General features: G+C 52.2%; 1 protein-coding gene across 1 annotated transcript in view; it reads left to right on the top strand.

Annotated features, from left to right (window-relative positions):
- Positions 1–9,751: 9,751 nt before the first annotated feature.
- Positions 9,752–27,087, top strand: part of Prx2 (Peroxiredoxin 2) — a 60,833-nt gene continuing 43,497 nt past the window's right edge. Inside the window, exon 1 of the mRNA XM_070086915.1 lies at positions 9,752–9,858. The gene's annotated coding sequence lies outside the window, so the exon portion shown is untranslated. The remainder of the gene's footprint in view (positions 9,859–27,087) is intronic.

Below are 27,087 nucleotides of genomic sequence, written 5' to 3'. Positions count from 1 at the left end.
GCACCTTAACTACTGGGAACGCTTGGAAGCACTTGACTTGTACTCGTTGGAACGCAGGAGGGAGAGATATATCATAATCTACACTTGGAAAATCCTGGAAGGAATGGTCCCAAATCTGCACACAGAAATCACTCCCTACGAAAGTAAAAGACTGGGCAGGCGATGCAATATGCCCCCAATTAAAAGTAGGGGCACCATTGGTACACAAAGGGAAAACACCATAAGTGTCCGGGGCCCAAGACTGTTCAACAGCCTCCCATCAAGCATTAGGGGAATTGCCAATAAGCCCCTGGCTGCCTTCAAGAGAGACCTGGACAGATACCTAAAGTCAGTGTCGGATCAGCCGGGCTGTGGCTCGTACGTTGGACTGCGTGCGGCCAGCAGTAACAGCCTGGTTGATCAGGCCCTGATCCATCGGGAGGCCTGGTCATGGACCGGGCCGCGGGGGCGATGATCCCCGGAATAACCTCCAGGTAACCTCCAGGTAGACTCGACACGTCCCGATGACATATTGAACAGAAATGGTGAAGGAGTAAAAAGTAGAGTGGACCGGACAGGTAACCAGTGTTATCAGAAAAAAAATCTGGTTGGCAAACAAGCCCAACTGAATGAACAGAACAGATAAGATAAGCTTTATTCAGGTAGGTGGTAAGGAGATAAAAATGGAGTAACTGAAGCCTTTATTGATAACGTTTCGCGCACACAACGGCCTCAGTAAAATTACAAAGGAGATAAACTTGACAGTACAAAAGAGGGGGAGCAAAAGGGAATCTGCAAATTGTTTTACAAACAATATTATTAATTTGAACAATGTTTCTGAAGGCACACTAATGTTGTCAGCATACATTAATGATAAATTATGTACATGTAGCCTAGTACATGTAGCCTAGTACATGTAGCCTAGTACATGTAGCCTAGTACATGTAGCCTAGTACATGTAGCCTAGTACATGTAGCCTAGTACATGTAGCCTAGTACATGTAGCCTAGTACATGTAGCCTAGTATGTAGCCTAGTACATGTAGCCTAGTACATGTAGCCTAGTACATGTAGCCTAGTACATGTAGCCTAGTACATGTAGCCTAGTACATGTAGCCTAGTACATGTAGCCTAGTATGTAGCCTAGTACATGTAGCCTAGTACATGTAGCCTAGTACATGTAGCCTAGTACATGTAGCCTAGTACATGTAGCCTAGTATGTAGCCTAGTACATGTAGCCTAGTACATGTAGCCTAGTACATGTAGCCTAGTACATGTAGCCTAGTACATGTAGCCTAGTATGTAGCCTAGTACATGTAGCCTAGTACATGTAGCCTAGTACATGTAGCCTAGTACATGTAGCCTAGTACATGTAGCCTAGTATGTAGCCTAGTACATGTAGCCTAGTACATGTAGCCTAGTACATGTAGCCTAGTACATGTAGCCTAGTATGTAGCCTAGTACATGTAGCCTAGTACATGTAGCCTAGTACATGTAGCCTAGTACATGTAGCCTAGTACATGTAGCCTAGTATGTAGCCTAGTACATGTAGCCTAGTACATGTAGCCTAGTACATGTAGCCTAGTACATGTAGCCTAGTATGTAGCCTAGTACATGTAGCCTAGTACATGTAGCCTAGTACATGTAGCCTAGTACATGTAGCCTAGTACATGTAGCCTAGTACATGTAGCCTAGTACATGTAGCCTAGTACATGTAGCCTAGTATGTAGCCTAGTACATGTAGCCTAGTACATGTAGCCTAGTACATGTAGCCTAGTACATGTAGCCTAGTATGTAGCCTAGTACATGTAGCCTAGTACATGTAGCCTAGTACATGTAGCCTAGTACATGTAGCCTAGTATGTAGCCTAGTACATGTAGCCTAGTACATGTAGCCTAGTACATGTAGCCTAGTACATGTAGCCTAGTACATGTAGCCTAGTATGTAGCCTAGTACATGTAGCCTAGTACATGTAGCCTAGTACATGTAGCCTAGTACATGTAGCCTAGTACATGTAGCCTAGTACATGTAGCCTAGTATGTAGCCTAGTACATGTAGCCTAGTACATGTAGCCTAGTACATGTAGCCTAGTACATGTAGCCTAGTACATGTAGCCTAGTACATGTAGCCTAGTATGTAGCCTAGTACATGTAGCCTAGTACATGTAGCCTAGTACATGTAGCCTAGTACATGTAGCCTAGTACATGTAGCCTAGTACATGTAGCCTAGTACATGTAGCCTAGTACATGTAGCCCAGGATAGCCCATATACGCCATCTTATGACCAACCGTTAGTGATACAAAATAAAAACTTACATTTACTTATGAACTGCTCATATAGCCCGTACGGGTCATGCAGCGCCTGAGGAATGTGAGAAATTCGGGTTCGATCCAAGGAATGAAGGGCAGGTCAAATTCCTTGGATCAAGATCCAACTCATATTAGTGAATCATTAAGTTAGCAATATAATCAACTCATCTTTTCTGCTGCTTCATTAAGAACTTCTCGCTTCTAGTCTTAAATAATCAGGTAATCCATCATTATATTAATGGTATGTAGTACTGACAAACAGATTAATGAAATACGACGTGCAACAGTAGGCAGCTTTACTGTCAAAACGTTTCGCCTACACAGTAAGCTTCTACACTCGAATACAGAGGTGATCAAAACTGGCGGTGAACACTTCCCAAGGCTGAGGGACTGATTACATCATCTCTACCTCTCCACACAGGTCTCCATATTTACTCACCTCTGTATTCGACTGAAAAAAACCTAATGTGTAAGCAAAACGTTTCGACAATAAAAATACCCAACTGTTACAAGTGTCTTACTCTTCTAACCCTTTTACCTGGAGGTTACCTGGACGTTATTCCGGGGATCAATGCTCCCGCGGCCCGGTCCATGACCAGGCCTCCCGATGGATCAGGGCCTGATCAACTAGGCTGTTACTGCTGGCCGCACGCAGTCCAACGTATGAGCCACAGCCCGGCTGATCCGGCACTGACTTTAGGTATCTGTCCAGCTCTCTCTTGAAGGCAGCCAGGGGCTTATTGGCAATTCCCCTAATGCTTGATTGGAGGCTGTTGAACAGTTTTGGGCCCCGGACACTTACGGTGTTTTCTCTTAGTGTACCAATGGCGCCCCTACTTTTTATTGGGGGCATTTTGCATCGCCTGCCCAGTCTTTTACTTTCGTATGGAGTGATTTATGTGTGCAGATTTGGGACCATTCCTTCCAAGATTTTCCAAGTGTAGATTATGATATATCTCTCCCTCCTGCGTTCCAACGAGTACAAGTCAAGTGCTTCCAAGCGTTCCCAGTAGTTAAGGTGCTTGACAGAACTTATACGTGCAGTAAAGGATCTCTGTACACTCTCTAGATCTGCGATTTCACCTGCTTTGAATGGAGATGTTAATGTACAGCAGTATTCCAGCCTAGAGAGAACAAGTGATTTGAAAAGGATCATCATGGGCTTGGCATCTCTCGTTTTGAAAGTTCTCATTATCCATCCTATCATTTTCTTTGCACGTGCGATCGTGGCACTGTTGTGATCCTTGAAAGTGAGATCCTCAGACATTACTACTCCCAGGTCCCTTACATTATTTTTCCGCTCTATTGTATGGCCGGAGTCAGTAGTATACTCTGTTCTAGTTATTATCTCCTCCAGTTTTCCATAACGGAGTAGTTGGAATTTGTCCTCATTGAACATCATATTGTTTACCGTTGCCCACTGGAAAACTTTGTTTATATCTTCTTGGAGGTTAACCGCGTCCTCAGCAGATGACAGCCTCATGCAGATCCTAGTATCATCCGCAAAGGATGATATGGTGCTGTGGTGTATATCTCTGTTTATGTCTGATATGAGGATAAGGAATAAGGTGGGGGCGAGTACTGTGCCTTGTGGAACAGAGCTCTTCACTATGGCAGCCTCCGATTTAACTCTGTTGACCACTACTCTTTGTGTTCGATTTGTTAGGAAGTTGAAGATCCATCTCCCCACTTTCCCAGTTATTCTTTTAGCACGTATTTTATGGGCTATTACGCCATGATCGCATTTGTCAAATGCTTTTGCAAAGTCTGTGTAAATTACATCTGCATTCTGATTTTCTTCCAGTGCATCCAAGGCCATGTCATAGTGATCCAGTAGTTGTGAGAGGCAGGAGCGACCTGCCCTGAACCCATGTTGCCCTGGATTGTGCAGATTTTGGGAATCCAGGTGATTTGCAATCCTGCTTCTTAGCACTCTTTCAAAGATTTTTATGATGTGGGACGTCAGAGCTATTGGTCTGTAGTTCTTAGCTAATGCTTTGCTGCCACCTTTATGGAGTGGGGCTATATCCGTTGTTTTAAGTGACTGTGGAATTTCACCCATGTCCAAGCTCCTCCTCCATAGTGTACTTAGGGCACGCGAGAGGGGTTTCTTGCAGTTCTTAATGAAAACAGAGTTCCACGAGTCTGGGCCCGGGGCTGAGTGCATAGGCATGTTGTCAATGGCTTTTTCGAAATCTATCGGAGTTAGGGTAATGTTGGAAATCTGGCATACATTTATGGAGTTTTGAGGCTCATTCATGAAGAAATCATTTGGGTCGTCGATCCTCAGACCGATTAGTGGTTCACTAAACACAGAGTCGTACTGGGATTTCAATATTTCACTCATTTCCTTGTTGTCATCTGTGTAAGTCTCATCCTGTCTGAGTAAGGGCCCAATACTAGATGTGGTATTTGCCTTGTTTTTGGCATATGAAAAGAAATATTTTTAATTTCTTTCAATTTCACTAATAGCTTTAAGCTCCTCCTGCCTCTCCTGGTTCCTGTAAGAGTCATTTAGCTTAAGTTCGATAGTTTCCACTTCCCTGGTCAGCGCCTCCTTTCGTGTATCAGATATTCTAGCACTCCTGAGGAGCTCAGTGACTCTTCGTCGTCTTCTGTAGAGGGAGCGTCTTTTTCTCTCCAGTTTACTCCTGCTCTTCTTCTTTCTTAGGGGAATATGCCTAGAACATGCTTCGGCTACCAGGAAGTTGATCCTTTCAAGGCACTGGTTTGGATCCATGTCATTTAAGACATCTTCCCAACATGTTTCGTTTAGGACATGGTTTACCTGGTCCCAGTTGATGTTCTTGTTGTTGAAATTGTATTTTGTGAAGACACCTTCACAGGTACATGCATTCTGCTGTTCAGGACCCCTATGCATGTACGTCTGGACTTCGATTAGATTGTGATCGGAATTAGTTGTTTTTGATATTCTTATGTCTCTTATCAGGTCCTCATTATTTGTGAAGATAAGGTCAAGTGTGTTTTCTAGTCTTGTTGGCTCCACTATCTGCTGGCTTAAGGTGTGTTTTTCGCAGAGACTTAGTAGCTCATGTGTGTGTGACCTTTCATCTGCGCTACCTTCGGGGATTGTTTCAGCTATAACATTATTTGCTACATTCTTCCATTTTGTATGCCTTAGGTTGAAATCACCAAGCAGTAAGATGTTTGGGGATGGAGCTGGAAGGTTTTCCAAACAGTAATCGATTTTCAGTAGCTGTTCCTTGAACTGTTGTGAGGTTGCATCTGGTGGCTTGTATACAACCACAATGACTAGGTTTTGGTTCTCGATCTTTACTGATAGAACTTCAACTACCTCATTTGTGGTGTTCAGCAACTCCGTGCAGATAAGGGACTCTTTGACATACAGGCCAACCCCCCCTTGTTGCCTGTTTTTTTCTGTCGCATCTAAAAAGGTTGTAACCACTTATCCATATTTCACTGTCAAAGTGATCTTTTGTGTGAGTCTCTGTGAAGGCTGCAAACATTGCATTAGACTCCATTAGAAGTCCACTGATAAAAGGTATTTTGTTGTTGGTGGATGGCTTAAGGCCCTGTATATTAGCAAATATGAACGAGGTTGTATTCTGTGTTTGTTGGGGGGATTTTGTTATTGGCATCAGTAGTTGTAATTGTGGAAATTTTTTAAATAATTCCCCAGCTGTAGAACATATAAATGAATAATGTAATAATTGTGTAATAAAATATGATGCTGATTTAACCTTTTCGAGAAATTTCCAGTGAGATGGTGTAGAACAGCTGTAGAGGGGCGAGGGACGTCATATTGAATTTAATGTGTGAACACTGAACTGAGTTGTGCAATGTAAGCAGGCGTTCTCGGAGGTCAGTTGGTGTATATTGGCCTCAGTCTGTAATTTAGACATTGCTGACACGTTCATGCTGAAGAATTGGGATAGTGTGGAAAACCCTTGCAATTCGGCAACCAAGACGGAAAAATAGAGGACACCAATTCTCCCAGGAGCACACCTCAGCTAAGTGATGCTTACCCATAATGTACAGTAGTTTCTGCATTGACCATCGTAAATTCTAGCTGCTAGGGTAAGGTTAGGGTGTGTTCCATCAGCATTAAGAGTCTTCCTGTGATAAATAGTAAGTAGTAATATAAATCTCCTTTCTAATAACACTAATAATTCATGTATAATAATTATATTGTGTGTACCCAGCAAGTCTAATCATATAGCAGAGTAGCTGGTTTTAATATTATAATTATTAATTTAATGTCAAGTCTAGCTTTTTGTGAGGGTGGTAGGGAGTGGGCATCGAGGAAGTTACAGTTAGGAGGCCTACTGTGACTTAAGTTAGTTAGGAGACCTGCTGTGACTTAAGTCCCACTTACCTCACCCAAATTACTTGCTGGTAATAATTCAGGTAAGGTCCTGCAGGTGATTTGCTCTAATAATAATAATAATAATAATAATAATAATAATAATAATATACACCTTTTCCATTTAATTCATGGTCAAAGCAATCCATGTCCAGTGTTGGAAATATAACAGACATAATTTAGTTTCAGCTGGGTCACTATCTGCCATTTTCAGCATTTACAATTTTTGTAGCTGATCTTGGCCTTGCCTAAGCTTTCAAAATGTAATGTGGCAGTTTAATTATGTTGATGAAAAGCTTTTTATCCATTTATTTTGAGCCACCCTCTCCTTCCTACACTCATACCTGATTACCCACAGTCCCAGACGTCCTTACGATTTTAACGCTTGCCCATAAATATAATGAAAACAACCTTTGTGATGGGGATAGTAAGCAGATACTCATATTTATATGGCATGTATGTAACTCAGGATAGCAGCATAAATCGGTTGTTGGGATGTATCTAGATTTCATAACGGTGGCCCATGGCCTGGTTTACCTGGAGTTTACCTGGAGAGAGTTCCGGGGTTCAACGCCCCCGCGGCCCGGTCTGTGACCAGGCCTCCTGGTGGATCAGAGCCTGATCAACCAGGCTGTTACTGCTAGCTGCACGCAAACCAACGTACGAGCCACAGCCCGGCTGGTCAGGTACCGACTTTAGGTGCTTGTCCAGTGCCAGCTTGAAGACTGCCAGGGGTCTATTGGTAATCCCTCTTATGTATGCTGGGAGGCAGTTGAACAGTCTCGGGCCCCTGACACTTATTGTATGGTCTCTTAACGTGCTAGTGACACCCCTGCTTTTAATTGGGGGGATGTTGCATCGCCTGCCAAGTCTTTTGCTTTCGTAGCGAGTGATTTTCGTGTGCAAGTTCGGTATTAGTCCCTCTAGGATTTTCCAGGTGTATATAATCGTGTATCTCTCCCGCCTGCGTTCCAGGGAATACAGGTTCAGGAACCTCAAGTGCTCCCAGTAATTGAGGTGTTTTATCTCCGTTATGCGCGCCGTGAAGGTTCTCTGTACATTTTCTAGGTCAGCAATTTCACCTGCCTTGAAAGGTGCTGTTAGTTTGCAGCAATATTCCAGCATAGATAGAACAAGTGACCTGAAGAGTGTCATCATGAGCTTGGCATCCCTAGTTTTGAAGATTCTCATTATCCATCCTGTCATTTTTCTAGCAGCTGCGATTGATACAATATTATGGTCCTTGAAGGTGAGATCCTCTGACATGATCACTCCCAGGTCTTTGACGTTGGTGTTACGATCTATTTTGTGGCCAGAATTTGTTTTGTACTCTGATGAAGATTTAATTTCCTCGTGTTTACCATATCTGAGTAATTGAAATTTCTCATCGTTAAACTTCATATTGTTTTCTGCAGCCCACTGAAAGATTTGGTTGATGTCCGCCTGGAGCCTTGCAGTGTCTGCAATGGAAGACACTCATGCAGATTCGGGTGTCATCTGCAAAGGAAGACACGGTGCTGTGGCTGACATCCTTGTCTATGTCAGATATGAGGATGAGGAACAAGATGGGAGCGAGTACTGTGCCTTGTGGAACAGAACTTTTCACCGTAGCTGCCTCGGACTTTACTCTGTTGACTACTACTCTTTGTGTTCTGTTTGTGAGGAAATTATAGATCCATCGACCAACTTTTCCTGTTATTCCTTTAGCACGAATTTTGTGCGCTATTACGTCATGGTCACACTTGTCGAAGGCTTTTGCAAAGTCTGTATATATTACATCTGCATTCTTTTTGTCTTCTAGTGCATTTAGGACCTTGTCGTAGTGATCCAATAGTTGAGACAGACAGGAGCGACCTGTTCTAAACCCATGTTGTCCTGGGTTGTGTAACTGATGGGTTTCTAAATGGGTGGCGATCTTGCTTCTTAGGACCCTTTCAAAGATTTTTATGATATGGGATGTTAGTGCTATCGGTCTGTAGTTCTTTGCTATTGCTTTACTGCCCCCTTTGTGGAGTGGGGCTATGTCCGTTGTTTTTAGTAACTGTGGGACGACCCCCGTGTCCATGCTCCCTCTCCATAGGATGGTAAAAGCAGTTCTTGATGAACACGGAGTGGTGGCAAAGGTCTCACTTCACACGGTGAGGATCTGGGTTCGACTCCCGGAGATAAGATAAGATAAGATTTCGTTCGGATTTTTAACCCCGGAGGGTTAGCCACCCAGGATAACCCAAGAAAGTCAGTGCGTCATCGAGGACTGTCTAACTTATTTCCATTGGGGTCCTTAATCTTGTCCCCCAGGATGCGACCCACACCAGTCGACTAACACCCAGGTACCTATTTGCTGCTAGGTGAACAGGACAACAGGTGTAAGGAAACGTGTCGAATGTTTCCACCCGCCGGGAATCGAACCCGGGCCCTCCGTGTGTGAAGCGGGAGCTTTAGCCACCAGGCCACATTGGGCGTGTTTCCTTACATTGGTTGTTTATGTTCACCGATCAGTATAAAATGGGTACCTGAGTGTTAGTTGACTGGTGTGGGTCTCATCCCGGGACAAAATTGACCTAATTTGCCCGAAATGCTCTGCATGACAAGCGACTTTCTGTATAGTATTATGTCCTTGATGTCAGCTAGGCCTGTATACCTTGTACATGTACTTGTAGAAGTAAAGATATTATTATTATTAAAGAAAAACTTTAGGTAGAGCATCTGGTGAGGTATGTGAGGGAGACGGTAGTAGCATCATCCAGCGCGCTACATCTCTTGAACAATTAATTTAAGTATAGGGAGAGGCTGTGGACACCTATAATGATTAATCCACATATACACTAGCATCAAGAATGCGTTAATACCTATAACAGATATTAAAATAAAGTCTCAATGTACATTGTGCATTTAACACTAAATATTAGAGAAGGAACTGACGTAAATTGGTAGGCGGTGGTAGGTAGTAGCGAGTTATATACATCAAGAGATGTTTATCGCAGTCTTTATATACTCACAGGTTACTTGAATCTCTACTTTGATAATTAAAATATTCTTTCTATTAATGTATATATAAACTGCAGCCATAATTATCCCCTTGCATAGACAAACCTTAGTTTTAAAAAGCACTAACTAGCACCGTGACAGTGGAGGGTGAGTGTGAGGCGGCGGCGGCGGCGTCACCAGTCTCAACCCAACCGTTGATCTCTCTCCATCTCCTTTCTCGTATTACTACCTTATCTCAGGTAAAACATCAGTTCTATTTTGTTCATTGAGTTTCTGTATGTGCACTCGTTTGCTAAAAGGTTTCAAGTGTGAGGGATAAGCTCAAGTGATGTGGTATTATGGAAATGTTTGATTCTAGTCCTAGTCGATACCCACAAGTGTTGGTGGGGACGCTTGCTTCCTTGTGTCCCCGGCTTATTGATTGCTCCAAGTTATATTTTAATATATGCCAGGAACATCACACTTGTCAGTGTAAATAAGAATTTCAATATATAGTCACAGCTTTCGAACGTGATTGGTGTTAATTATAAATGTGAAAATCAACAAGGATGTGGCTGGCACTTCCTTAATGCGGAATTAATAATCGTGGCGGGTTTGGTACATTTTTGTGAATGTAATTTTTTCCCCATAATCATGTAGTTCTGCACTGTAAGAATGTGTTGCTTATGGACTCGTGGTGTTGTATGTGAACATGTTATAAAGGTAATGTTCTGGAAACAGTCGTAAGAATGGCGGGGCCCCCAGGCTAGTGTCTGCTCCTCCTCCAAACATTTGCCGGGAATTTCGGCTGTAGCTGAAAATTTGACTTCGCTCTCGCGTACCCAAGTACTTGTAGTTACCCTTCAAGGAGATGCCCTTGGTGAGGGTGAGAGGCTCTTGATCAGAGGAATTGAAACTATCTTCACTTTCCTTGAATCATATTTGATTGCCTCCCATTTCCCCAGGCGCTGTATGACCCTAGCTGTATAGCCCTTGTGGTTTAGCGCTTTTTTTTTATTATAATAATGTATGATCCTAGGGGACTGGCTCATTGAGGAAGGATATAGGGAAGCACTGGTTTGGCAATAAAGTTGTCGATGAGTGGAACACTCCCGAATACAGTTAGAGGCTAAAACGTGTAGTTTTGAAAATAGGTTAAATACACGAGTGGGTGCGGGTGGGTGTGAGCTGGACCTGACTAGCTTGTGCTCTTAGGTCAGATGCCGTGAATGTGACCTGACCTGACTAGGTTGGGGCATTGGCTTAAGCCGGTAGGAGACTTGGACCTGCCTCGCATGGGACAGTAGGCCTGCTGCAGTGTTCCTTTTTATGTTCTCAAGTAAACGACCTGGGTTCGATCCCGGTCCTTATGGAGACTTCCAGAATATATCATTACCAGTTTCCAATTTCCCAGGAGCGGTGAATATGTACTTCATTTCCGGGTCCCACTTAAGCATGAGTTTGAACTAAATAATGAAATAACGTGGATGAGCATTTGATAATTTTCACTTGTGGGAATGTACCCAATCTAACTTGTAACATCACTGTAGAGAGTAAAAATACGTGAAAGATATTACATGGTAGTGGTGTTGAGGCTGCACGAGAGGTAAGCTAAGTCCATTTTATTTTATAGCAAATATCTCTATAAAAGGACCCCAGTTGAAATAAGTCACTTGACTTTTTTTTAGGTTATCGTAGGCGCTCTACACATATGGTGCTATGTATGATAATCTGTAACTGTATTTGTGTATACCTGAATAAACTTAATAAAATTCCACAACAGTTAAGCTAGTTTCCCGTGTTATAGTTGTTAGGTAAGACACATATGCAACAGTTAGGTATCTTTATTATGAAACGTTTCGCCTACACAGTAGGCTTCTTCAGTCAAGTACAGAAAAGTTGATAGAAGCAGAAGATACTTGAAGACGATGTAATCAGTCCATCACCCTTAAAGTTTTGAGGTGGTCAGTCCCTCAGTCTGGAGAAGAGCATTGTTCCATAGTATGAAACAATATGGAGATGAAGTGGCAGGATGGAGCTTTTTATAGCGCCAAGAGGTGAGACGTAGGCCACTAGGAGAGGTAAGAACTCAGATGTTGAGAGGTCAGGTCCCTCTCAAATCCAGCCGCTCTCACTAGTGGAAGTTGTCGAAGTTGATTGCAGGTCTGTACCAAGATACCCTTGTGTTGCAGTGTCTGACAGATTGAACATTAAAATGGTATAAAATACCGACAGGTTGTTAGGTTGCATATGTGTCTTACCTAACAACCTGTCGGTATTTTATACCATTTTAATGTTCAACGTGTTATAGTTGTGGATCTGTTAAGTGTTTAATGTTAACGTAGTTCTGTCTTGAATAAGTTCACATGGGCCGCGGGTGATACCATGTACCAGGGTGGTACTATTGTGGAGTCGCATCCTGGGAAGGACCAAATGATTCCAACTATTATTGGTGTAGCTTAAGTTCAACTTATTTTTTTTTTAAATGCTCATTCAGTTCGTTCTCATGTATTTGAATTTTTATTAACATTGAATGTTATTGTGATTCATTGTCATACATTTTTTTTTGGGGGGAGGGGGTTATCCTAGACAAGTTACACATGCTGCTGTGCAAGACAATTGAAATCAAAGGATTGTGTAAAATTCTACCAACTGGCCTCGCCACATCAGGGAACGCTGGTTTCTGATCACTTGAACCTCGCAATCGGCAGCGATGAGCTCTCACATTTTAGTCCCTGTTCGCCTAGCAGTAAATAGGTACCTGGGTGTTAGTAGACTGTTGTGGGGTCGCATACTAGGGGGACAAGATTAAAAGAAGCTCATTGGAAACGAGTCCTCGATGAGACACTTGACTTCCTTGGGTTATCCTGGGTGGCTAACCCTTCCCCGGCTTAAAAATACGAACAAACCTATCTTGGTCCCTGGCTATGCAGAACATATCGGTTGAACCCCTTCCTCATGCTATGAAGCGTTGATTTTTGACCCTTTATGCATAAGGAAAATTACTAACAAACTCCTAGCTGTCTTCAAGGGAGCTCGACAGATTTCTTAAATTCCTGATCAGCCGGGTTGAGATTCTTACGTTGGAATGCGGGCGATATTATCGATTAGGCCGGCACCCAGGAGGCCTGGACTGTGACTGGGCCGGGGGAGGCATAGGGGAGGGGAAGAGGAGCACTAACTTGGGAAGACTCGAGGTAACAGAGATCAGCTTCCTCATGCCTGAGAACCTTTAACCTCCTCTTTGAATATTTTTGATCTTGACGCTTCCATTTTTTGGGGAGCCATCAGAATAAGAGGATTGTGGGTTCTGACTACCATAATGCTCGGGAACATTGGTTCTGACCCCTTCCCTCCCCAGAACGTTGGTTCTGACCCCATCCCTCCTCAGAACGTTGGTTCTGACCCCTTCCCTCCTCAGAAGGTTAGTTCTGACCCCTTCCCTCCCCAGAAGGTTAGTTCTGACCCCTTCCCTCCCCAGAAGGTTAGTTCTGACCCCTTCCCTCCCCAGAAGGTTAGTTCTGACCCCTTCCCTCCCCAGAAGGTTAGCTCTGACCCTTTCCCTCCCCAGAACGATGGTTCTGACCCCTTCCCTCCCCAGAACGATGGTTCTGACCCCTTCCCTCCCCAGAACTTTGGTTCTGACCCATACCTCCCGTCCCCGAGAGTTCTGACCCCCTTCTCTCCCCCGAATGTTGGTTCAGAACCTCCCCGCCCCTGAATGTTCTGACCCCACACTTTCGGCCCCCGAATGTTGATTCTGACCCCCCACTTCCCCCCTCCCTGAACGTTGGTTAACAAATACCTCCCACCAATAAACGTTGGTTCTGACTCCCAACCTCTTGCCCCGAAACGTTGGTTCTGACTAAACCTCTTGCCCCGAAACGTTGGTTCTGACCCTCCACCTCTCGCCTCGAAACGTTGATTCTGACCCCCCACCTGTCTCCCCGAAACGCTGGTTCTGATCCCCCACCTCGCCCCAAAACGTTGGTACTGACCCCCACCTCTCGCCCCGAAACGTTGGTTCTGACCCCCACCTGTCGCCCCGAAACGTTGGTTCTGACCTCCCACCTCTCGTCCCGAAACGTTGGTTCTGACCCCCACCTCTCGTCCCGAAACGTTGGTTTTACCCCCACCTCTCGCCCCGAAACGTTGGTTCTGGCCGCCTTCAAGAGAGAGCTGGACAGATACCTAAAGTCAGTGCCGGATCAGCCGGGCTGTGGCTCGTACGTTGGACTGCGTGCGGCCAGCAGTAGCAGCCTAGTTGATCAGGCCCTGATCCATCGGGAGACCTGGTCATAGACCGGGCCGCGGGGGCGCTGATCCCCGGAATAACCTCCAGGTAACCAGGTCGCCCCGAAACGTTGGTTCTGACCCCCACCTCTCGCCCCAAAACGTTGGTTCTGACCCCCACCTCTCGCCCCAAAACGTTGGTTCTGAGCCCCCCACCTCTCGCCCCGAAACGTTGGTTCTGACTCCCACCTCGCGCCCCAAAACATTGGTTCTGATCCCCACCTCTCGCCCAAAAACGTTGGTTCTGACCCCCACCTCTCGCCCAGAAACGTTAGTTTTGACCCCTCACCTCTCGCCCCGAAACGGTTCTGAACCTCCCACCCCGAAACGTTGGTTCTGACTCCCACCTCGTGCCCCAAAACGTTGGTTCTGACCCCCCACTTCTCGCCCCGAAACGTTGGTTCTGACCCCCCTCTCTCGCCCCGAAACATTGGTTCTGACTTCCACCTTTCGCCCTGAAACGTTGGTTCTGACCCCCACCTCGCCCCGAAATGTTGGTTCTGACCCCTCACCTCTCGCCCCGGAAGGTTGGTTCTGATCCTTCACCTCTCGCCCCGAAAGGTTGGTTCTGACCCCTCACCTCGCCACGAAAGGTTGGTTCTGAACCCCGACCTCTCGCCCCGAAAGGTTGGTTCTGACCCCCACCTCTCGCCCCAAGACGTTGGTTCTGACCCCCACCTCTCGCCCCAAGACGTTGGTTCTGACCCCACCTCGCCCCGAAATGTTGGTTCTAACCCACCTCTCGCCCCAAAACGTTGGTTCTGACCCCCACCTCTCGCCCCGAAACGTTGGTTCTGACCCCCACCTCGCCCCGAAACGTTGGTTCTGACCCCCACCTCTCCCGGAAACGTTGGTTCTGACCCCCACCTCTCGCCCCGAAACGTTGGTTCTGAGCCCCCACCTCTCGCCCCGAAACGTTGGTTCTGACCCCCACCTCTCGCCCCGAAACGTTGGTTCTGACCCCCACCTCTCGCACCGAAATGTTGGTTCTGACCCCCACCTCGCGCCCCGAAACGTTGGTTCTGATCCCCGCCTCGCGCCCCGAAAGGTTGCTTTTGACCCCACCTCTCGCCCCGAAACGTTGGTTCTGACCCCCACCTCTCGCCCCGAAACGTTGGTTCTGACCCCCACCTCTCGCCACGAAAGGGTTCTGACCCCACCTCTCGCCCCGAAACGGTTCTGAACCCCAACTCGCCCCGAAACGTTGGTTCTGACCCCCTACCTTACACCCCGAAACGTTGGTTCTGACCCCCTACCTCCCACCCCGAAACGTTGGTTCTGACCCCCTACCTCCCACCCCGAAACGTTGGTTCTGATCCCCATTGCCTCACGCCCCGAAATGTTGGTTTTGAACCCCCTCCCGCCCCAATACGGTTCTGAACCCCCTCCTCCCACCCCAAAACGTTGGTTCTGAGCCCCACCTCTCCCCGAAACGTTGGTTCTGTCCCCCCACCTCCCCTCGAAACGTTGGTTCTGACCTAACTGAACGTTGCAGATATCTTAAACACACACACACACACAAACACACACACACCGATAGAACAGGCCTAGTGTCTAGTCGACATGTGCCTAGGACAAAATGGTAACTAACCTACCTTCCCCAACGGTGCTGACCCCTACTTCCCAGGAATGTTGGTTCCTATACCGTACCTCCCACTCCCCCTCAACGGAACTGACTCCTTCATCCCCCAAAGTTATCGACCCCCCACCTCCCAAACGTTGGTGCTGACTCTTCTACCTCCCCTCCTCCCTTGAATGTTGGAGCTGGCCATGCACCTCTCCCCCCCCGAATGTTGGTGCTCTCCATCTTCATTCCCCCCGGAATGACTACTGGCCATCCACTTCCCCTCCCCCCGAATGACTGTACTGGACATCCCTTCCGAACATGGGTGCTGGCCTTCCCCCTCCCCTCCCCCCAAACGGTGCTGGCCATCCACCTCCCCTCCCCCAGACCTCGGTGCTGGCCATCCACCTCCGCTCCCCCCAAACGTTGGTGCTGGGCATCCACCTCCCCTCCCCCCAGACGTTGCTGGCCATCCACCTTCCCAACCCCGAAACGTTCGTGCTGGCCATCCACCTCCCCTCCCCGCAAACGTTGGTGCTGGCCATCCACCTCCCCTCCCGCAAACGGTGGTGCAGGCCATCCACCTCCCCTCCCCCAGACGTTGGCGCTGGCCATCCACCTCCCCTTCCCCCAGACGTTGATGCTGGCCATCCACCTCCCCTACCCCCAAACGTTGGTGCTGGCCATCCACCTCCCCTCCTCCCAAGCGTTGGTGCTGGCCATCCACCTCTCCTGCTGGCCATCCACCTCCCTCCCCCCCCCAAACGTTGGTGCTGGCCATCCACCTCCCCTCCCCCAAACGTTGGTGCTGGCGATCTGGCCTCCCCTCGCCCCCAAACGTTGGTGCTGGCCATCCACCTCCCCTCCCCCCAAGGGTTGGTGCTGGCCATCCACCTCCCCTCCCCCCCCCAAACGTTGGTGCTGGCCATCCACCTCCCCTCCCCCAAACGTTGGTGCTGGCCATCCACCTCCCCTCCCCCAATCGGTGCTGGCCATCCACCTCCCCTCCCCCCAAAAGTTGGTGCTGGCGATCCACCTCCCCTGGTGCTGGCCATCCACCTCCCCTCCCCCAAGAGGTAGTGCTGGCCATCCACCTCCCTTCCCGCAAACGTTGGTGCTGGCCATCCACCTCCCCTCCCCCCAAAGTTGGTGCTGGCCACCTCCCCTCCCCCCACCTTCACCTCCCCCCAAATCGTTGGTGCTGGCCATCCACCTCCCCTCCCCCCAACGTTGGTGCTGGCCATCCACCTCCCCTCCCAAAGTAGTTGCCATCCATCTCCCTCCCCCCAAACGGTGCCCAATAGTTGGTGCTGGCCATCCACCTCCCCCCCCAAACGTTGGTGCTGGCCATCCACCTCCCCTCAATAGTTGGTGCCCTCCACCTCCCCCCAAACGGTGCTGGCCATCCACCTCCCCTCCCCCCAAACGTTGGTGCTGGTCATAAACCACCCCTCCCCGCAAACGTTGGTGCTGGCCATCCACCTCCCCTCCCCCCAAACGTTGGTGCTGGCCATCCACCTCCCCTCCCCCAAACGTTGGTGCTGGCCATCCCCCCAGTGCTGGCCTCCCCTCCCCTCCCCCAAACGTTGGTGCTGGCCATCCACCTCCCCTCCCCCCAGTAGTTGGTGCTGGCCATCCACCTCCCCTCCCCCAAGCCACCCACCTCCCCTCCCCCAAACGTTGGTGCTGGCCATCCACCTCCCCTCCCCCAAACGTTGGTGCTGGCCATCCACCTCCCCTCCCCCAAACGTTGGTGCCCAAACGTTGGTGCTGGCGATCCACCGTCGGTGCTGGCCTCCACCCCCCAAGCGTTGGTGCTGGCCATCCACCTCTCCTCCCCCCAACCGTTTGTGCTGGCCATCCACCTCCCCTCCCCCCAAACGTTGGTGCTGGCCATCCACCTCCGCTCCCCCAAACGTTTGTGCTGGCGATCTACCTCCCCTCCCCATAAACGTTGGTGCTGGCCATCCACCTCCCCTCCCCCAAACTGTGCTGGCCATCCACCTTTCCCCCCAAACGATGGTGCTGGCCATCCACCTCGCCCCAAATAGTTGGTGCTGGCCATCCACCTCCCCTCCCCCCAAGGGTTAGTGCTGGCAGTCCACCTCCCATCCCCCAAACCATTGGTGATGGCCATCCACCTCCCCTCCCCCAGACGTTGGTGCTGGCCATCCACCTTCCCTCCCCGCAAACGTTGGTGCTGGCCATCCACCTCCCCTCCCCCAAAGTTGGTGCTGGCCATCCACCTTCCCTCCCCCCAAAAGTTGGTGCTGGCGATCCACCTCCCCTCCCCCCAAACGGTGCTGGCCATCCACCTCCCCTCCCTCCAATAGTTGGAGCTGGCCATCCACCTCGCCTCTCCCCAAACGTTGGCGCTGGCCATCCACCTCCCCTCCCCCCAAACGTTGGTGCTGGCCATCCATCCACCTCCCCTCCCCCAAACGTTGGTGCTGTGCTGGCCATCCACCTCCCCAAACGTTGGTGCCCCCAAATAGTTGGTGCTGGCCATCCACCTCCCCTCCCCCAAACGTTGGTGCTGGCCATCCAGTTGGTGCTGGCCATCCACCTCCCCTCCCCCAAACCTTCCCCTCCCCCCAAACGTTGGTGCTGGCCATCCACCTCCACCTCCCTCCCCCCAAACGTTGGTGCTGGCCATCCACCTCCCCTCCCCCCGCAAACGTTGGTGCTGGCCATCCACCTCCCCTCCCCCCAGTAGTTGACGTTGGTGCTGGCCATCCACCTCCCCTCCCCAAACGTTGGTGCTGGCCATCCACCTCCCCTCCCCCAAACGTTGGTGCTGGCCATCCACCTCTACCCCCAAACGTTGGTGCTGGCCATCCACCTCCCCTCCCCCCAATAGTTGGTGTTGGCCATCCACCTCCCCTCCCCCCAAGGGTTGGTGCTGGCCATCCACCTCCCCTCCCCCACGTTGGTGCTGGCCATCCACCTCCCCTCCCCCAAACGTTGGTGCTGGCCATCCACCTCCCCTCCCCCAAACGTTGGTGATGGCCATCCACCTCCCCTCCCCCCAAACGTTGGTGCTGGCCATCCACCTCCCCTCCCCCAATAGTTGGTGCTGGCCATCCACCTCCCCTCCCCCCAAACGTTAGTGCTGGCCATCCACCTCCCCTCCCCGTAAACGTTGGTGCTGGCCATCCACCTCCCCTCCCCCCAATAGTTGGTGCTGGCAGTCCACCTCCCCTCCCCCCACGGTGCTAGACGATGGTGCTGGCCATCCACCTCCCCTCCCCAAAACGTTGGTGATGGCCATCCACCTCCCCTCCCCCCAGACGTTGGTGCTGGCCATCCACCTACCCTCCACCCAAACGTTGGTGCTGGCCATCCACCTCCCCTCCTCCCAAGCGTTGGTGCTGGCCATCCACCTTCCCTCCCCCCAAAAGTTGGTGCTGGCGATCCACCTCCCCTCCCCGCAAAAGTTGGTGCTGGCCATCCACCTCCCCTCCCCCAAACGGTGCTGGCCATCCACCTCCCCTCCCCCAAACGGTGCTGGCCATCCACCTCCCCGCCCCCAAACGTTGGTGCTGGCCAACCACCACCCCTGCCCCCAAACGTTGGTGCTGGCCATCCACCACCCCTCCACCCACACGTTGGTGCTGGCCATCCACCTCCCCTCCCCCCAAAACGTTGGTGCTGGCCATCCACCTCCCCTCCCCCCACTTCCCCTCCCCCCAATATTTGGTGCTGGCCATCCACCTCCCCTTGGTGCTGGCCATCCACCTCCCCTCCCCCCCAAACGTTGGTGCTGGCCATCCACCTCCCCTCCCCCAAACGGTGCTGGCCATCCACCTCCCCTCCCCCCACAAAAGTTGGTGCTGGCCATCCACCTCCCCTCCCCCAAACATTGGTGCTGGCCATCCACCTCCCCTCCCCCCAGACGTTACTGGCCATCCACCTCCCCATAAACGTTGGTGCTGGCCATGCACCTCCCCCAAACGTTGGTGCTGGCCATCCACCTCCCCTTCCCGCAAACGGTGGTGCTGGCCATCCACCTCCTCTCCCCCCAGTAGTTGGTGCTGGCCGTCCACCTCCTCTCCCCGCAAACGTTGGTGATGGCCATCCACCTCCCCTCCCCCAGACGTTGGTGCTGGCCATCCACCTCCTCTCCCCGCAAACGTTGCTGGCCCTCCCCCTCCCCTCCCCGCAAACGTTGGTGCTGGCCACCTCCCCCCACCTCCCCTCCCCCCAAACGTTGGTGCTGGCCATCCACCTCCTCTCCCCCAAACGTTGGTGCTGGCCATCCTCCCCTCCCCCCAAACGTTGGTGCTGGCCATCCACCTCCCCTTCCCCCAAACGTGGTGCTGGCCATCCACCTCCTCTCCCCGCAAACGTTGCTGGCCATCCACCTCCCCTCCCTCAAACGTTGGTGCTGGCCAATCACCTCACCTCCCCCCAAACGTTGGTGCTGGCCAGTCACCTCCCCTCCCCCCAAATGTTGGTGCTGGCCATCCACCTCCCCTCCCCCCAAACGTTGGTGCTGGCCATCCACCTCGCCTCTCAAACGTTGGTGCTGGCCATACACCTCCCCTCTCCCCAAACGTTGGTGCTGGCCATCCACCTCCCCTCCCCCCAGACGGTGCTAGCCATCCACCTTCCCTCCCCCAAACGGTGCTGGCCATCCACCTCCCCTACCCCCAGGCGTTGGTGCTGGCCTGCCACCTCCCCCCAAACGTTTGTGCTGGCCATCCACCTCCCCTCCCCCCAGACGTTACTGGCCATCCACCTCCCCATAAACGTTGGTGCTGGCCATGCACCTCCCCCAAACGTTGGTGCTGGCCATCTACCTCGCCCCCAAACGTTGGTGCTGGCCATCTACCTCGCCCCCAAACGTTGGTGCTGGCCATCCACCTCGCCCCCAAACGTTGGTGCTAGCCATCCACCTTCCCTCAAACGTTGGTGCTGGCCATCCACCTCCCCTCCCCGCAAACGGTGGTGCTGGCCATCCACCTCCCCTCCCCCCAATAGTTGGTGCTGGCCGTCTACCTCCCTTCCCCCAAAACGTTGGTGATGGCCATCCACCTCCCCTCCCTCCAGACGTTGGTGCTGGCCATCCACCTACCCTCCACCCAAACGTTGGTGCTGGCCATCCACCTCCCCTCCTCCCAAGCGTTGGTGCTGGCCATCCACCCCTCCCCGCAAAAGTTGGTGCTGGCCATCCACCTCCCCTCCCCCAAACGTTGGTGCTGGCCATCCACCTCCCCTCTCCCAAACGTTGGTGCTGGCCATCCACCTCCCCTCCCCCCAAACGTTGGTGCTGGCCATCCACCTTCCCTCCCCCCAATAGTTGGTGTTGGCCGTCCACCTCCCCTCCCCCAAACGGTGGTGCTGGCCATGCACCTCCCCTCCCCCCCCCAACCTCCCCTATTCGGTGCTGGCCGTCCACCTCCCCTCCACCCAGTCGTCGGTGCTGGCCATCCACCTCCCCTCCACCCAGTCGGTCTGGTGCTGGCCATCCCCCTCCTCTCCCCCCACACGTAGGTGCTGGCCATCCACCTCCCCTCCCCCCCCAGACGTTGGTGCTGGCCATCCACCTCCCCTCCCCCCCAGACGTTGGTGCTGGCCATCCACCTCCCCTCCCCCCAGACGTTGGTGCTGGCCATCCACCCTCCCAGACGTTGGTGCTGGCCATCCACCACCAAACGTTGGTGCTGGCCATCCACCTCCCCCCAAACGTTGGTGCTGGCCATCCACCTCCCCCCAAACGTTGGTGCTGGCCATCAACCACCCCTGCCCCCAAACGTTGGTGCTGGCCATCCACCTTTCCCCCCAGTACTTGGGGCTAGCAATCCACCTCCCCTCCCCCAAACGTTTCTGCTGGCGGTCCACCTCCCCTCCCCGCAAACGTTGGGGCTTGCCATCCACCTCCCCCAAACGTTGGTGCTGGCCATCCACCTCCCCTTCCCGCAAACGGTGGTGCTGGCCATCCACCTCCTCTCCCCCCAGTAGTTGGTGCTGGCCATCCACCTCCCCTCCCCGCAAACGGTGGTGCTGGCCATCCACCTCCTCTCCCCCCAGTAGTTGGTGCTGGCCGTCCACCTCCTCTCCCCCAAAACGTTTTTGATGGCCATCCACCTCCTCTCCCCCAGACGTTGGTGCTGGTTATCCACCTCCCCTCCCCGCAAACGTTGGTGCTGGCCATCCACCTCCCCTCCCTCAAACGTTGGTGTTGGCCAATCACCTCCCCTCCCCCCAAACGTTGGTGCTGGCCATCCACCTCCCCTCCCCCCAATAGTTGGTGCTGGCCATCCACCTCCCCTCCCCCCAATAGTTGGTGCTGGCCATCCACCCCTTCCTTCCCCAAAGGTTGGTGCTGGCGATCCACCTCCCCTCCCCGCAAACGTTGGTGCTGACCATCCACTTCCCCTTCCTCAAACGGTGCTGGCCATCCACCTCCCCTCCCCCCAAACGTTGGTGCTGGCCATCCACCACCCCTGCCCCCAAACGTTGGTGCTGGCCATCCACCTTTCCTCCCCCCAAACGTTGGTGCTGGCCATCCACCTTTCCTTCCCCCAAACGTTGGTGCATGCCATCCACCTCCCCTCCCCCCAAACGGTGTTGGCCATCCACCTCCCCTCCCCCCAGACGTCGGTGTTGGCCATTCCCCTTCCCTCCCCCAAACGGTGCTGGCCATCCACCTCCCCTCCCCCCAGACGTTGGTGCTGGCCATCCACCTCCCCATAAACGTTGGTGCTGGTCATGCACCTCCCCCAGACGTTGGTGCTGGCCATCCACTTCGCCCCCAAACGTTGGTGCTGGCCATCCACCTTCCCTCAAACGTTGGTGCTGGCCATCCACCTCCCCTCCCCCCAAACGTTGGTGCTGGCCATCCAACTCCCTTCCCCCAAACGCTGGTGCTGGCCATCCACCTCCTCCCCGCAAATGGTGGTGCTGGCCATCCACCTCTCTTCTCCCCAATAGTTGGTGCTGGCCGTCCAACTCCCCTCCCCCAAAACGTTGGTGCTAGCCATCCACCTCCCCTCCCCTAAACGTTGGTGCTGGCCATCCACCTCCCCTCCCCCCAAACGTTGGTGCTGGCCATCCACCTTCCCTCCCCCCAATAGTTGGTGCTGGCCATCCACCTTCCCTCCCCCAATAGTTGGTGCTGGCCATCCATCTTCCCTCCCCCCAATAGTTGGTGCTGGCCGTCCACCTTCCCTCCCCCAAATAGTTGGTGCTGGCCATCCACCTCCCCTCCCCTAAACGTTGGTGCTGGCCATCCACCTCCCCTCCCCCCAAACGTTGGTGCTGGCCATCCACCTTCCCTCCCCCCAATAGTTGGTGCTGGCCATCCACCTTCCCTCCCCCAATCGTTGGTGCTGGCCATCCATCTTCCCTCCCCCAATAGTTGGTGCTGGCCGTCCACCTTCCCTCCCCCCAATAGTTGGTGCTGGCCATCCACCTCCCGTCCCCCAAACGTTTGTGCTGGCCATCCACCTCCCCTCCCCGCAAACGTTGGTACTGGCCATCCACCTCCCCTCCCCCAAACGGTGCTGGCCATCCACCTCCTCCCCCCAAACGTTGGTGCTGGCCATCCCCCACCCTCCCGCAATAGTTGGTGCTATCCATTCACCTCCCCTCCCCCCAAGAGTTAGTGATGGCCGTCCATCTCCCCTCCCCGAAAACGGTGGTGCTTGCCATCCACCTCCCCTCCCCCCAATAGTTGGTGTTGGCCGTCCACCTCCCTTCCTCCAAAACGCTGATGGACATCCACCTCCCCTCCCCTAGACGTTGGTGCTGGCCATCCATCTCCCCTCCCCCGAAACGTTGGTGCTAGCCATCCACCTCTACCCCCAAACGTTGGTGCTGGCCATCCACCTCCCCTCCTCCCAAGCGTTGTTGGCCATCCACCTGCCCTCCCCCCAAACGTTGGTACTGACCATCCACCCTCCCTCCCCCAAACGGTTGTGCTGGCCCTCCACCTCCCCACCCCCCAACCTTTGTGCAGGCCATCCCCCTCCCCTCGCCGCAACCGTTGGTGCTGGCCATCCACCTCACCTCCAAACGGTGCTGGCCATCCACCTCCTCCCCCCAAACGTTGGTGCTGGCCATCCCCCGCCCTCCCCCCAATAGTTGGTGCTGGCCATCCCCTGCCCTCCGCCCAATAGTTGGTGCTGGCCATCCACCTCCCCTCCCCGAAAACGGTGGTGCTTGCCATCCACCTCCCCTCCCCCCAATCGTTGGTGGTGGGCGTCCACCTCCCTTCCTCCAAAACGCTGGTGATGGCCATCCACCTCCCCTGCCCACTCGTTGGTGCTGGCCATCCATCTCCCCTCCCCCGAAACGTTGCTGGCCATCCACCTCCCCTCCCCCCAAACGTTGGTGCTGGTCATCCACCTCCCCTCCCCCCATACGTTGGTACTGGCCATCCACCTCCGCTCTCCCCAAACGTTGGTGCTGGCTATCCACCTCCCCTCCCCCAATAGTTGGTGCTGGCCATCCACCTCCCCTCCCCGCAAACGTTTGTTCTGGCCATCCACCTCCCCTCCAAACGGTGCTGGCCATCCACCTCCTCCCCCCAAACGTTGGTGCTGGCCATCCCCCGCCCTCCCGCAATAGTTGGTGCTGGCCATCCCCCGCCCTCCGCCCAATAGTTGGTGCTGGCCATCCACCTCCCTTCCCCGAAAACGGTGGTGCTTGCCATCCACCTCCCCTCCCCCCCAATAGTTGGTGCTGGCCGTCACCTCCTCCCCTCCAAAACGTTGGTGATGGCCATCCACCTCCCCTCCCCCAGACGTTGGTGCTGGCCATCCATCTCCCCTCCCCCGAAACGTTGGTGCTGGCCATCCACCGCCCCTCCCCCAAACGTTGGCGCTGGCCATCCACCTCCCTTTCCCCCAATCGTTGGTGCTGGCGATCCACCTCCCTTCCCCGCAAAAGTTGGTGCTGGCCATGCACCTCCCTTCCCCGCAAACGTTGGTGCTGGCCATCCACCTCCCTTCCCCCGTAATAGTTGGTGCTGGCCGTCCATCTCCCCTCCTCCAAAACGTTGGTGATGGCCACCCACCTCCCCTCCCCCGCACGTTGGTGCTGGCCATCCATCTCCCCTCCCCCGAAACGTTGGTGCTGGCCATCCACCTCCCCTCCCCCTGAACGTTGGTGCTGGCCATCCACCTCCCCTCCCCCCAATAGTTGGTGCTGGCCATCCACCTCCCCTCCCCCAAACGTTTGTGCTGGCCATCCACTTCCCCTCCCCGCGAACGTTGGTTCTGTCCATCCAACTCCCCTCCCCCAAACGGTGCTGGCCATCCACTTCCAAACGTTGGTGCTGGCCATCCCCTGCCCTCCCCCCATTAGTTGGTGCTGGCCATGCACCTCTCCTCCCCCCAAGAGTTAGTGCTGGCCATCCATCTCCCCTCCCCGAAAACGGTGGTGCTTGCCATCCACCTCCCCTCCCCCCCAATAGTTGGTGTTGGTCGTCCACCTCCCCTCCTCCAAAACGTTGGTGATGGCCATCCACCTCCCCTCCCCCAGACGTTGGTGCTGGCCATCCATCTCCCCTCCCCCAAAACGGTGCTGGCCATCCACCTCCCCTCCTCCCAAGCGTTGGTGCTGGCCTTCCACCACCCCTCCCCCCAAAAGTTGGTGCTGGCCATCCACCTCCCCTCCCCGCAAATGTTGGTGCTGGCCATCCACCTCCCCTCCCCCCAAAAGTTGGTGCTGGCCATCCACCTCCCGTCCCCGCAAACGTTGGTGCTGGCCATCCACCTCCCCTCCCCCAAACGTTGGTGCTGGCGATCCACCTCCCTTCCCCCCAAAAGTTGGTGCTGGCCATCCACCTCCCCTCCCCCAAACGTTGGTGCTGGCGATCCACCTCCCTTCCCCGCAAACGTTGGTGCTGGCCATCCACCTCCCCTCCCCCCAAGAGTTGGTGCTGGCCATCCACCTCCCCTCCCCGCAAGGGTTGGTGCTTGCCATCCACCTTCCCTCCCTGCAGGGGTTGGTGCTGGCCATCCACCTTCCCTCCCTGCAGGGGTTGGTGCTGGCCATCCACCTTCCCTCCCCGCAAGCGTTGATGCTGGCCGTCCACCTCCCTTCTCCCCGAACTTTGGTGATGGCCATCCACCTCCCCCCAAATGTTTGTGCTGGCCTTCTGCCTGTCATCCCTCCCGAATGCTGATGCTGGTTATCCACCCCCCTTTCCCCCTTCCTCCCGAACATTGGTGATGGCCATCCACCTCTCATGAACGTTGGCGTTGGCCATCGACCTCATTCCGAGCGTTGCTGTGTGAAGGTGTACCACTTGGGATCTGTAATAAGGCTTCGGAGGCTCCTTACTTTATTTGGAATCTTGGTACACAGGCAGTGTGTTTAAGTGCCATGAGGTGACCCAGAGGGCCATGTCCGCATGAGAGTGTGAAGCTGTTGACTCTAGATTGAGTTGGCGGCAAGCGAGAGCGAGGCAGGTCTGGGCATGCCCACCCAGAGGCCTGCTCTCTGGTGGAAACTTTTATAACTAGCCATGCAGGCGTACTGTCTACATCAGTGTTATTCACTAATTTTTGCAAGAGAGCCACTTCGGTTAAAAACATTGACTGAGAGAGCCGCAGCTACTGCAAGTTAGCGTAACTCGACTAATTATTAGATTAAACTCAGTTGTACTATAGTCAATACCAAATTCATTATATTAGACCATATTGCAATTACTAGTGAGAGACTCGTGCTATTTTTAATTTGTATTGTTATATTATTAGATTAAATCTAGTTGTACTATAGCTCATTCTAGCTCAAAACATAGACTCCACAAAAGTCATTATATTAGACCTTAGTGCAATTATTTGATTACCACTTTATTGTTCACCACAACTTATATTAGTCCCTTTTATATTATAATTTTATATTATAATTCTAACTTTAAAGAATTACCTTTAAAGTACTACCTACTATCATATTCCCAAGCTCCATTATTTGATCATCACTTTATTTGTTCACCACAAATTATTTTAGTCCCTTTTATATTGTCTCCTTTATTTTAGCTTTAAAAAACTACCTTAGCTCATTATTTTTACATTTGTTAAATAATTCAGGTGCTATTTTTTTTAGCTTTAGAATATTTACTTTGTTTTATACTTAATTCTAACTATAGATTCACTACAAATCTTATGATTACAAGCATTGATCCTGATACCAACCTCTTATTTAATGACTTAAATGATTCAAACAGTTACTGTAATTACTACACAGCAGAACAATCAAAGGCACTTCTCAGAGCCAGCAACAACATAACTATCTTTAACTACAATATCAGATCTTTAAGCAAGCATTACGATGACCTCCTAGCATTACTAAATTCCTTGCATGCCAATATGTCCATCATTACACTAACTGAAACCTGGCTAAAGCCTGATACTACAGATGTCTATGCCATTCCTGGTTACACAGCCATACACAACTGTAGGCCAGACCAACAAGGCGGTGGCACAGCCATATACTACTCAGACCAACTAGAATGTATCACTAATACTTGCACAAGGGATGAACATGGGGAATATATAATAGCTAAATTCAAATCCAAATTCCTACAAAAACCTCTCACAGTGATAAACATCTACAGAGTTCCACAATCAAACATTAGCCAATTTAGTCAAAACCTAGGAAGTATGATAACTGATGCACG

The sequence above is a fragment of the Cherax quadricarinatus genome, chromosome 20, assembly GCF_038502225.1.
Source record: "Cherax quadricarinatus isolate ZL_2023a chromosome 20, ASM3850222v1, whole genome shotgun sequence".
NCBI classification, from domain to species: Eukaryota; Metazoa; Arthropoda; class Malacostraca; order Decapoda; family Parastacidae; genus Cherax; species Cherax quadricarinatus.
This window is presented reverse-complemented; position numbering and strand designations above follow the sequence as displayed.